The 12747-nt window shown below is 46.7% G+C and overlaps 1 protein-coding gene across 6 annotated transcripts in view; it reads right to left on the reverse strand.

The window, feature by feature from the left end:
- Nucleotides 1–12747, reverse strand: part of SMPD3 (sphingomyelin phosphodiesterase 3) — a 567374-nt gene that overhangs the window by 481845 nt on the left and 72782 nt on the right. The window lies entirely within an intron of this gene.

Raw genomic sequence — 12747 nt, forward strand, 5'->3', positions numbered from 1 at the left:
GCTGTGAAACTGCCATGAGCCTATTGTTTGTTATTTTAGGCCTTTGATAGCCTGTGTGCGGTCCCTACTTTAAATACTCCTCCACTCACCACCAAGCTGCCTGCCCGTGTATCCATGTAACCGCTGTGAAACTGCCATGAGCCTATTGTTTGTTATTTTAGGCCTTTGATAGCCTGTGTGCGGTCCCTACTTTAAATACTCCTCCACTCACCACCAAGCTGCCTGCCCGTGTATCCATGTAACCGCTGTGAAACTGCCATGAGCCTATTGTTTGTTATGTTAGGCCTTTGATAGCCTGTCTGCGGTCCCTACTTTAAATACTCCTCCACTGACCAGACCACTGCTGCCCGTGTACCCCTGGAACCAATTATAAAGTGCCTACAGCCAGCCCATTTTCTTATGTTAGGCCTTTGAAGCCTGTCTGCGGTCCCTACTTTAAATACTCCTCCACTGACCAGACCACTGCTGCCCGTGTACCCCTGGAACCAATTATAAAGTGCCTACAGCCAGCCCATTTTCTTATGTTAGGCCTTTGAAGCCTGTCTGCGGTCCCTACTTTAAATACTCCTCCACTCACCACCACCAAGCTGCCTGCCCGTGTATCCATGTAACCGCTGTGAAACTGCCATGAGCCTATTGTTTGTTATTTTAGGCCTTTGATAGCCTGTCTGCGGTCCCTACTTTAAATACTCCTCCACTCACCACCAAGCTGCCTGCCCGTGTATCCATGTAACCGCTGTGAAACTGCCATCATGAGCCTATTGTTTGTTATGTTAGGCCTTTGATAGCCTGTCTGCGGTCCCTACTTTAAATACTCCTCCACTGACCAGACCACTGCTGCCCGTGTACCCCTGGAACCAATTATAAAGTGCCTACAGCCAGCCCATTTTCTTATGTTAGGCCTTTGAAGCCTGTCTGCGGTCCCTACTTTAAATACTCCTCCACTGACCAGACCACTGCTGCCCGTGTACCCCTGGAACCAATTATAAAGTGCCTACAGCCAGCCCATTTTCTTATGTTAGGCCTTTGATAGCCTGTCTGCGGTCCCTACTTTAAATACTCCTCCACTCACCACCAAGCTGCCTGCCCGTGTATCCATGTAACCGCTGTGAAACTGCCATCATGAGCCTATTGTTTGTTATGTTAGGCCTTTGATAGCCTGTCTGCGGTCCCTACTTTAAATACTCCTCCACTGACCAGACCACTGCTGCCCGTGTACCCCTGGAACCAATTATAAAGTGCCTACAGCCAGCCCATTTTCTTATGTTAGGCCTTTGAAGCCTGTCTGCGGTCCCTACTTTAAATACTCCTCCACTCACCACCACCAAGCTGCCTGCCCGTGTATCCATGTAACCGCTGTGAAACTGCCATGAGCCTATTGTTTGTTATTTTAGGCCTTTGATAGCCTGTGTGCGGTCCCTACTTTAAATACTCCTCCACTCACCACCAAGCTGCCTGCCCGTGTATCCATGTAACCGCTGTGAAACTGCCATGAGCCTATTGTTTGTTATTTTAGGCCTTTGATAGCCTGTCTGCGGTCCCTACTTTAAATACTCCTCCACTCACCACCAAGCTGCCTGCCCGTGTATCCATGTAACCGCTGTGAAACTGCCATCATGAGCCTATTGTTTGTTATGTTAGGCCTTTGATAGCCTGTCTGCGGTCCCTACTTTAAATACTCCTCCACTGACCAGACCACTGCTGCCCGTGTACCCCTGGAACCAATTATAAAGTGCCTACAGCCAGCCCATTTTCTTATGTTAGGCCTTTGATAGCCTGTCTGCGGTCCCTACTTTAAATACTCCTCCACTCACCACCAAGCTGCCTGCCCGTGTATCCATGTAACCGCTGTGAAACTGCCATCATGAGCCTATTGTTTGTTATGTTAGGCCTTTGATAGCCTGTCTGCGGTCCCTACTTTAAATACTCCTCCACTGACCAGACCACTGCTGCCCGTGTACCCCTGGAACCAATTATAAAGTGCCTACAGCCAGCCCATTTTCTTATGTTAGGCCTTTGAAGCCTGTCTGCGGTCCCTACTTTAAATACTCCTCCACTCACCACCACCAAGCTGCCTGCCCGTGTATCCATGTAACCGCTGTGAAACTGCCATGAGCCTATTGTTTGTTATTTTAGGCCTTTGATAGCCTGTGTGCGGTCCCTACTTTAAATACTCCTCCACTCACCACCAAGCTGCCTGCCCGTGTATCCATGTAACCGCTGTGAAACTGCCATGAGCCTATTGTTTGTTATTTTAGGCCTTTGATAGCCTGTGTGCGGTCCCTACTTTAAATACTCCTCCACTCACCACCAAGCTGCCTGCCCGTGTATCCATGTAACCGCTGTGAAACTGCCATGAGCCTATTGTTTGTTATGTTAGGCCTTTGATAGCCTGTCTGCGGTCCCTACTTTAAATACTCCTCCACTGACCAGACCACTGCTGCCCGTGTACCCCTGGAACCAATTATAAAGTGCCTACAGCCAGCCCATTTTCTTATGTTAGGCCTTTGAAGCCTGTCTGCGGTCCCTACTTTAAATACTCCTCCACTGACCAGACCACTGCTGCCCGTGTACCCCTGGAACCAATTATAAAGTGCCTACAGCCAGCCCATTTTCTTATGTTAGGCCTTTGAAGCCTGTCTGCGGTCCCTACTTTAAATACTCCTCCACTCACCACCACCAAGCTGCCTGCCCGTGTATCCATGTAACCGCTGTGAAACTGCCATGAGCCTATTGTTTGTTATTTTAGGCCTTTGATAGCCTGTCTGCGGTCCCTACTTTAAATACTCCTCCACTCACCACCAAGCTGCCTGCCCGTGTATCCATGTAACCGCTGTGAAACTGCCATCATGAGCCTATTGTTTGTTATGTTAGGCCTTTGATAGCCTGTCTGCGGTCCCTACTTTAAATACTCCTCCACTGACCAGACCACTGCTGCCCGTGTACCCCTGGAACCAATTATAAAGTGCCTACAGCCAGCCCATTTTCTTATGTTAGGCCTTTGATAGCCTGTCTGCGGTCCCTACTTTAAATACTCCTCCACTCACCACCAAGCTGCCTGCCCGTGTATCCATGTAACCGCTGTGAAACTGCCATCATGAGCCTATTGTTTGTTATGTTAGGCCTTTGATAGCCTGTCTGCGGTCCCTACTTTAAATACTCCTCCACTGACCAGACCACTGCTGCCCGTGTACCCCTGGAACCAATTATAAAGTGCCTACAGCCAGCCCATTTTCTTATGTTAGGCCTTTGAAGCCTGTCTGCGGTCACTACTTTAAATACTCCTCCACTCACCACCACCAAGCTGCCTGCCCGTGTATCCATGTAACCGCTGTGAAACTGCCATGAGCCTATTGTTTGTTATTTTAGGCCTTTGATAGCCTGTGTGCGGTCCCTACTTTAAATACTCCTCCACTCACCACCAAGCTGCCTGCCCGTGTATCCATGTAACCGCTGTGAAACTGCCATGAGCCTATTGTTTGTTATTTTAGGCCTTTGATAGCCTGTGTGCGGTCCCTACTTTAAATACTCCTCCACTCACCACCAAGCTGCCTGCCCGTGTATCCATGTAACCGCTGTGAAACTGCCATGAGCCTATTGTTTGTTATTTTAGGCCTTTGATAGCCTGTGTGCGGTCCCTACTTTAAATACTCCTCCACTCACCACCAAGCTGCCTGCCCGTGTATCCATGTAACCGCTGTGAAACTGCCATGAGCCTATTGTTTGTTATGTTAGGCCTTTGATAGCCTGTCTGCGGTCCCTACTTTAAATACTCCTCCACTGACCAGACCACTGCTGCCCGTGTACCCCTGGAACCAATTATAAAGTGCCTACAGCCAGCCCATTTTCTTATGTTAGGCCTTTGAAGCCTGTCTGCGGTCCCTACTTTAAATACTCCTCCACTGACCAGACCACTGCTGCCCGTGTACCCCTGGAACCAATTATAAAGTGCCTACAGCCAGCCCATTTTCTTATGTTAGGCCTTTGAAGCCTGTCTGCGGTCCCTACTTTAAATACTCCTCCACTCACCACCACCAAGCTGCCTGCCCGTGTATCCATGTAACCGCTGTGAAACTGCCATGAGCCTATTGTTTGTTATTTTAGGCCTTTGATAGCCTGTCTGCGGTCCCTACTTTAAATACTCCTCCACTCACCACCAAGCTGCCTGCCCGTGTATCCATGTAACCGCTGTGAAACTGCCATCATGAGCCTATTGTTTGTTATGTTAGGCCTTTGATAGCCTGTCTGCGGTCCCTACTTTAAATACTCCTCCACTGACCAGACCACTGCTGCCCGTGTACCCCTGGAACCAATTATAAAGTGCCTACAGCCAGCCCATTTTCTTATGTTAGGCCTTTGAAGCCTGTCTGCGGTCCCTACTTTAAATACTCCTCCACTGACCAGACCACTGCTGCCCGTGTACCCCTGGAACCAATTATAAAGTGCCTACAGCCAGCCCATTTTCTTATGTTAGGCCTTTGAAGCCTGTCTGCGGTCCCTACTTTAAATACTCCTCCACTCACCACCACCAAGCTGCCTGCCCGTCTATCCATGTAACCGCTGTAAAACTGCAATGAGCCTATTGTTTGTTATTTTAGGCCTTTGATAGCCTGTCTGCGGCCCCTACTTGCAATACTCCTCCACTGACCACAATGCTGCCTGGAGTGCCTGCCTGTGTATCCATGTAACCGATGTAAAACTGCCATGACTGCCTACTGTTTGTTATTTTAGGCCTTTGATAGCCTGTCTGCAGCCCCTACTTGCAATACTCCTCCACTGACCACACCAATGCTGCCCGTGTACCCCTGGAACCTATTTAAAAGTTCATAGAGCCTAGTTATATATTTTATTTACTATTAATAAGGCCATGATGGACTACGCTGTACCACGCTACAAGCTAACCAGTCGACACTTCTTTTGCGAGAAAAGCCATCCCAACCCTCCACCAGCATGTAGAAGACCGCATTGTCCATGCACTCTGGCAATCTGTGAGTACAAAGGTGCACCTGACAACAGACGCATGGACCTGTAGGCATGGCCACGGAAGATTACGTGTCCATTACGGCGCAATGGGTTAATGTGGTGGATGCATGGTCCACAGGGGACAGCCTACTAAGTCTGTCTGCAGTCCCTAATTCAAATTGTGCTCCACTGTCTAAATCGGAACTTCCACCTTCTGGCTTTCGGCCTATAGTATCAGAAATTAAACTGCATTTGGCCTTCAACTTTGGTTAGGGCCTACTAACGGCTTCTGCCCCTCCCTGGTGTTGCCCTCAACTAAATAAAGCTGAGCTTCAACCTTCTGCTCCAAATTACCATTTTGAAAAATGCAATAGGCTTTTCAGGCCTACTAAAGGAGTCTGTCTGTGTGCCCCTCCCTGGTGTTGTCCTCAACTAAATAAAGCTGAGCTTCAACCTTCCGGCTCTCATTATGTGGTTTTAAAAAAAAAAAAGGTGGTTAGGGCCTACTAACGGCTTCTGCCCCTCCCTGGTGTTGTCCTCAACTAAATAAAGCTGAGCTTCAACCTTCCGGCTCTCATTATGTGGTTTTAAAAAAAAAAAAGGTGGTTAGGGCCTACTAACGGCTTCTGCCCCTCCCTGGTGTTGTCCTCAACTAAATAAAGCTGAGCTTCAACCTTCCGGCTCTCATTATGTGGTTTTAAAAAAAAAAAAGGTGGTTAGGGCCTACTAACGGCTTCTGCCCCTCCCTGGTGTTGTCCTCAACTAAATAAAGCTGAGCTTCAACCTTCCGGCTCTCATTATGTGGTTTTAAAAAAAAAAAAGGTGGTTAGGGCCTACTAACGGCTTCTGCCCCTCCCTGGTGTTGTCCTCAACTAAATAAAGCTGAGCTTCAACCTTCCGGCTCTCATTATGTGGTTTTAAAAAAAAAAAAGGTGGTTAGGGCCTACTAACGGCTTCTGCCCCTCCCTGGTGTTGTCCTCAACTAAATAAAGCTGAGCTTCAACCTTCCGGCTCTCATTATGTGGTTTTAAAAAAAAAAAAGGTGGTTAGGGCCTACTAACGGCTTCTGCCCCTCCCTGGTGTTGTCCTCAACTAAATAAAGCTGAGCTTCAACCTTCCGGCTCTCATTATGTGGTTTTAAAAAAAAAAAGGTGGTTAGGGCCTACTAACGGCTTCTGCCCCTCCCTGGTGTTGTCCTCAACTAAATAAAGCTGAGCTTCAACCTTCCGGCTCTCATTATGTGGTTTTAAAAAAAAAAATGGTGGTTAGGGCCTACTAACGGCTTCTGCCCCTCCCTGGTGTTGTCCTCAACTAAATAAAGCTGAGCTTCAACCTTCCGGCTCTCATTATGTGGTTTTAAAAAAAAAAAAGGTGGTTAGGGCCTACTAACGGCTTCTGCCCCTCCCTGGTGTTGTCCTCAACTAAATAAAGCTGAGCTTCAACCTTCCGGCTCTCATTATGTGGTTTTAAAAAAAAAAATGGTGGTTAGGGCCTACTAACGGCTTCTGCCCCTCCCTGGTGTTGTCCTCAACTAAATAAAGCTGAGCTTCAACCTTCCGGCTCTCATTATGTGGTTTTAAAAAAAAAAATGGTGGTTAGGGCCTACTAACGGCTTCTGCCCCTCCCTGGTGTTGTCCTCAACTAAATAAAGCTGAGCTTCAACCTTCCGGCTCTCATTATGTGGTTTTAAAAAAAAAAAAGGTGGTTAGGGCCTACTAACGGCTTCTGCCCCTCCCTGGTGTTGTCCTCAACTAAATAAAGCTGAGCTTCAACCTTCCGGCTCTCATTATGTGGTTTTAAAAAAAAAAAAGGTGGTTAGGGCCTACTAACGGCTTCTGCCCCTCCCTGGTGTTGTCCTCAACTAAATAAAGCTGAGCTTCAACCTTCCGGCTCTCATTATGTGGTTTTAAAAAAAAAAATGGTGGTTAGGGCCTACTAACGGCTTCTGCCCCTCCCTGGTGTTGTCCTCAACTAAATAAAGCTGAGCTTCAACCTTCCGGCTCTCATTATGTGGTTTTAAAAAAAAAAAGGTGGTTAGGGCCTACTAACGGCTTCTGCCCCTCCCTGGTGTTGTCCTCAACTAAATAAAGCTGAGCTTCAACCTTCCGGCTCTCATTATGTGGTTTTAAAAAAAAAAAGGTGGTTAGGGCCTACTAACGGCTTCTGCCCCTCCCTGGTGTTGTCCTCAACTAAATAAAGCTGAGCTTCAACCTTCCGGCTCTCATTATGTGGTTTTAAAAAAAAAAAATGGTGGTTAGGGCCTACTAACGGCTTCTGCCCCTCCCTGGTGTTGTCCTCAACTAAATAAAGCTGAGCTTCAACCTTCCAGCTCTCATTAAGTGGTTTTAAAAAAAAAATGGTGGTTAGGGCCTACTAACGGCTTCTGCCCCTCCCTGGTGTTGCCCTCAACTAAATAAAGCTGAGCTTCAACCTTCTGCTCCAAATTACCATTTTAAAAAATGCAATAGGCTTTTCCGGCCTACTAAAGGTGTCTGCCCCTCCCTGGTGTTGTCCTCAACTGAACAAAGCTGAGCTTCCACATTCTGGCTTTCGCCCTATACTATCAGATATTAAACTGCATTTGGCCTACTAGTGTGGTTAGGCCCTTGAAACAGTGTCTGCTGCTCTTGGGTTTGCTACTCCACTGAACAAAGCAATGCCGCCTGTTTAGTCCTGTTACCAATTTTGAACTGCATGTAGCCTACTTTATTCTTTGGCCCTATATCTGTTTCCTCCTCATCCTGCCCATTGCCCAGCCACTGCTAAATGAGTCTGCTGGTACATTGACCGAGACCACTACATTCCCCTTGTACTCTACACAGCCAGAATCTGTCCCTGCTGAAAGTAAGGTTCCCCTTCCCGCATGTTATACCACCTTACACAGGGACAAAGAGGAAGGTGCAGATGAAAGTGCAGGTTCCTTCATCAGGTGGGGGGGCATACTCGTTGGCGACGTCACTGGCACAGGGCCCCTCAGAGTACGCAAAAGTGTCGCTGCTGGTGGGAGGCGCCCCCGCCATGCAAACACACCGCCGTACTTTGAGGGGCCCTGTGCCAGTGGCAATGCGAACGAGTGGGCCCCCCCCCTGCTTGCTCAGGATCACAGCACTTGCAACTTTTAAATAATTACCTTTCCCTGCAACACCGCCGTGACGTAGTCCGCATTTCCTGGGCCCACGAAAAACTTGAGCCGGCCCTACTCCCCCCACAACTTTTGCCAAATGACCCCCAATTCCCTATGCCCAACTATTATTATAAAGTTAATTAAGATTGACAAGCTTCAGAAACAAGAATGGATGTTTTTGGCATTAAAATGGGCACTGTAGGTGTTTTCCTGGCCTCCACTCACTGCCGACTATGCTTCCCCATTGACTTGCATTGGGTTTCGTGTTTCGGTCGATCCCCGACTTTTAGCGATAATCGGCCGACTGCACTCGACTCGACTCTGGACAAAATCGGGTTTCCCAAAACCCTACTCGATCTTAAAAAAATGAAAGTCGCTCAACCCTAGTTTTGGCGGAGCATCATGATGCTGTCCTGGCTGGCCACCCAGGGGTTAGAGGTACCTTGGAGTTGGTGTCACGTCGGTTTTGGTGGCCCAAGATCCGACAGGACGTGGTCTCATACGTGTCAGCTTGTACCACGTGTGCTAGGGCTAAGACGCCCCGCTCCGGTCCTGTTGGCACACTACTTCCTCTTGAGGTACCTAGTAAGCCGTGGACGGAAATCTCCATGGATTTCATAACTGATTTGCACCCATCAGCTGGGAACACGGTCATCTTGGTGATTGTTGATTGGTTTTCTAAAATGTCGCACTTTGTGTCTTTGCCTTTGTTGCCTAACGCTAAGACTCTGGCTCAGGTATTTGTGCAGGAGGTGGTCAGACTTCATGGGGTTCTGTCTGACATCGTGTCTGATAGGGGGTCTCAGTTTGTGGCAAAATTTTGGAAAGCATTTTGCTCACAGCTGGGGATCAAGTTGTCTCATTCTTCGGCGTTTCATCCTCAAATGGTCAGACGGAGCGTATGAACCAAAATTTGGAACAGTACTTACGCTGCTTTGTCTCTGATAACCAGGAGGAGTGGTCTACCTTTCTTCCTTTGGCTGAGTTTGCCATCAATAATCACCGCCAGGAGTCATCTGGGGAGTCTCCGTTTTTTTGTGTTTACGGGCTACATCCTCAATTTTGTACTTTGAGTCAGAGGGGCTCTTCCGGCGTTCCGGAGGAGGACCAGTTAGGAGCACAATTGTCATCAGTCTGGAGGAGAGTTAAACAGCGCCTGTTGAGTGTGGGTGCTAGGTACAAATGTGTGGCTGACAGTAGGCGTGTGCCAGGTCCGGACCTGAGTGTGGATGACTGGGTGTGGTTATCCACAAAAAACATAAGACTCAAAATACCATCCCTTAAATTGGGTCCACGGTTTATTGGTCCATTTAGGGTCACCGCCGTCATTAACCCAGTAGTGTACCGATTGGAGCTCCCTACGGTGTATAAGATACACAACGTGTTCCACAGGTCTCTTCTAAAGAAGGTGGTGGGTTCTGTGGACGCGGCGCCTATGCCACCTCCAGTCTTGGTGGATGGTAATTTGGAGTTTGAAGTCTCCAAGGTGGTTGACTCTCGTGTAGTTCGCCGCACTTTACAGTACTTGGTACACTGGCGTGGTTATGGGCCTGAGGAGAGGTCCGGGGTACCAGCCTCGGATATTCATGCGGATCGGCTGGTCAGGTTTTTTCATCATCGCCATCCAGACAAGCCGGGTCCTATAAGCCGTGAGGGCCCTGGGGTCCCTCGTAGAAGGCGGGGTACTGTCATGTCGGACGCTATTCAGACCAGGTCGTTCGACAGACAGCGGTAATTCCGCTTTTGACCACTATTTGCTCATTGGCGTCGGCTAGATTTTATCTAGCTGTTCCGGGGTTAATTTACCTGATCCTCGGATTGGAAGCTGGGCCATGCCCATTGCCTTTAAATAGCTCTCCTGATCATTGGGCATCGCCGATTATAGCTTCTGTCTTGTGCATTGTTATATCGGTCTGGAGTGGAGAGCTGGTTGCTGGAGAGTCGTCGCTGGTGGTGTATTTTCCTTTGTCTTATTTACTCCTTCCTATATTTGTATTTATTTTGCCCTGCACATTTATAGTGTATTCCTGAGTGTCTGCGGCGTGGTGTATATTTTCCTTTATCCTTGTCTGTGCTAACTGTGGGTATTGGTGAATTACATTTTCACTGGGTGGTGGGCGGAGGTTTCAGCCTAGGGTTGAAACAGGAGACAGGGCGAGGGTCGAGGCCTGGACATGCACACCATCAGTGTAAACTCCAGGTAGAGGGTCAGTCAGGATTTCCCTAGTCTTAGGGAAATTGCAGGGGCCCGGGTTATTAGCTCTCGCTCACCTAGTCCCCCCGTGACACCTCATATCATTTGTGGTTGGAAAGTTGGTCTTGTTTAGCTTAGAAAAACGACGCTTCAGATGGGATCTCATATACATGTATAACTATATGTGTGGTCAGTACAGAAGACTGACACATGACTTATTCCTTCCAAAGACCATACTAAGGTCTAGGGAGCACTCATTACGGGTGGAAGAAAGGCGTTACCAGCAGCTAAACAGGAAAGGGTTTTTTACAGTTAGAGCAGTTAGGCTGTGGAATGCTCTCCCACCAGAGGTAGTAATGGCAGACACTAGAAAAAAAGGGCTGGACGATATCCTCAAGACACATAACATTGCGGGTTATAGTTAAAGTAGTGACAAAATGTACAATTGGTGGAGGAAGGTTGAACTTGAAGGACCGAGGTCTTTTTTTCAACTTTTGTAACTATGCAACAGCTCCTGCGCATATTAGACTGGTGTGTGCACCAAAAGCGTTTTTAACTTGTTGTGGATGACATCTACAAAACACTCTTTACTACAGGTCTTGTGTGGAAGATCAGATATGCCTTAAACCTTCCCTTCAGCCTCACAGAGTGGGCTATGATAGTTTGTTGATGATATTTCATCTCTTATAATCCATTATGGAGTGAAAGGTCAACAGATATAGGGCCATTGGTGTTGGAAAGGGGCTGCCAACAAGTCACTTTGCCTTTCACTGAGTTTTTAGATACTGGGATTTGCCAGCAAAATAATTATATGCCTTGATCAAAGAAGGCCTAGACGTGACTCTGGGTCTAACACACCACAATAGAATTTCAGCAACTGGTAAGAGACATTTTGATGTCTTTCAGCTGTCCAGCAAGAAATCATATGGATGCCCTAATCTTCCCATGGTTATTGATAAGAAACTATTGCTTAGCTGCAGAGCTATTTTCAAGCAGATGCTGTATGTCCGTGATAGAACACACCTCGGTTCCTCGGCTATGCATCAGTGCTTGGTATCACAATCCAGGACTTGTCATATCAAAGCTATATATTTCTGTATCAGAGCAAAACACTAAATTATGAAGCAGGAGAAAGTTCACCAGTTCAGCATTTTGTCTGCAGAACTCCTCACAATATGTGGCTTTGGCTCTACACAGCATTGACGAGTCCTCAGTGTGCCATTACCTAATGGGTTCTGTCCCCCTATGACCAAGCAATGCTCTGTTTTTCATTAGGAAGAAAAGCAAATGAATAAGTTGCGGAGGTAATTAACTTAATAATGCATGTGGAGAAGGAGGGAAGCAGCCTCTCTGGGATCGCAGCTCTTCTGCACCATACTTATTTGGAATTTGCATTTTATTTACAAATTTGTTTTCCTGAACAAGGAACAATATTTTCAGAGCTAAAATATTAAGCCTGTAATAATACTGATTGCTGCTTCATTTAACCCCTTTACCCCCAAGGGTGGTTTGCACGTTAATGACCGGGCCAATTTTTACAATTCTGACCACTGTCCCTTTATGAGGTTATAACTCTGGAACGCTTCAATGGATCTTGGCGATTCTGACACAGTTTTCTCGAGACATATTGTACTTCATGATAGTGGTACAATTTCTTCGATATAACTTGCGTTTATTTGTGAAAAAGGCAGAAATTTGGCGAAAATTTTGAAAATTTCGCAATTTTTCAACTTTGAATTTTTATGCCCTTAAATCACAGAGATATGTCACACAAAGTACTTAATAAGTAACATTTACCACATGTCTAATTTACATCAGCACAATTTAGGAACCAAAATTTTTTTTGTTAGGGAGTTATAAGGGTTAAAAGTTGACCAGCAATTTCTCATTTTTACAACACCATTTTTTTTTAGGGACCACATCTCATTTGAAGTAATTTTGAGGGGTCTATATGATAGAAAATACCCAACTGTGACACCATTTTAAAAACTGCACCCCTCAAGGTGCTCAAAACCACATTCAAGAAATTTATTAACCCTTCAGATGTTTCACAGGAATTTTTGGAATATTTAAATAAAAATGAACATTTAAATTTTTTTTACACAAAATTTATTTCAGCTCCAATTTATTTTATTTTACCAAGGGTAACATGAGAAAATGGACCACAAAAGTTGTTGTACAATTTGTGCTGAGTATGCTGATACCCCATATGTGGGGGTAAACCACTGTTTGGGCGCATGGCAGAGCTCGAAAGGGAAGGAGCGCCATTTGACTTTTCAATGCAAAATTGACTGGAATTGAGATGGAATGCCATGTTGCGTTTGGAGAGCCCCTGATGTGCCTAAACATTGAAACCCCCCACAAGTGACACCATTTTGGAAAGTAGACCCCCTAAGGAACTTATCTAGATGTGTGGTGAGCACTTTGACCCACCAAGTGCTTCACAGAAGTTTATAATGCAGAGCAG

The sequence above is a fragment of the Ranitomeya variabilis genome, chromosome 2 (genome assembly GCF_051348905.1).
Source record: "Ranitomeya variabilis isolate aRanVar5 chromosome 2, aRanVar5.hap1, whole genome shotgun sequence".
Classification (NCBI taxonomy): domain Eukaryota; kingdom Metazoa; phylum Chordata; class Amphibia; order Anura; family Dendrobatidae; genus Ranitomeya; species Ranitomeya variabilis.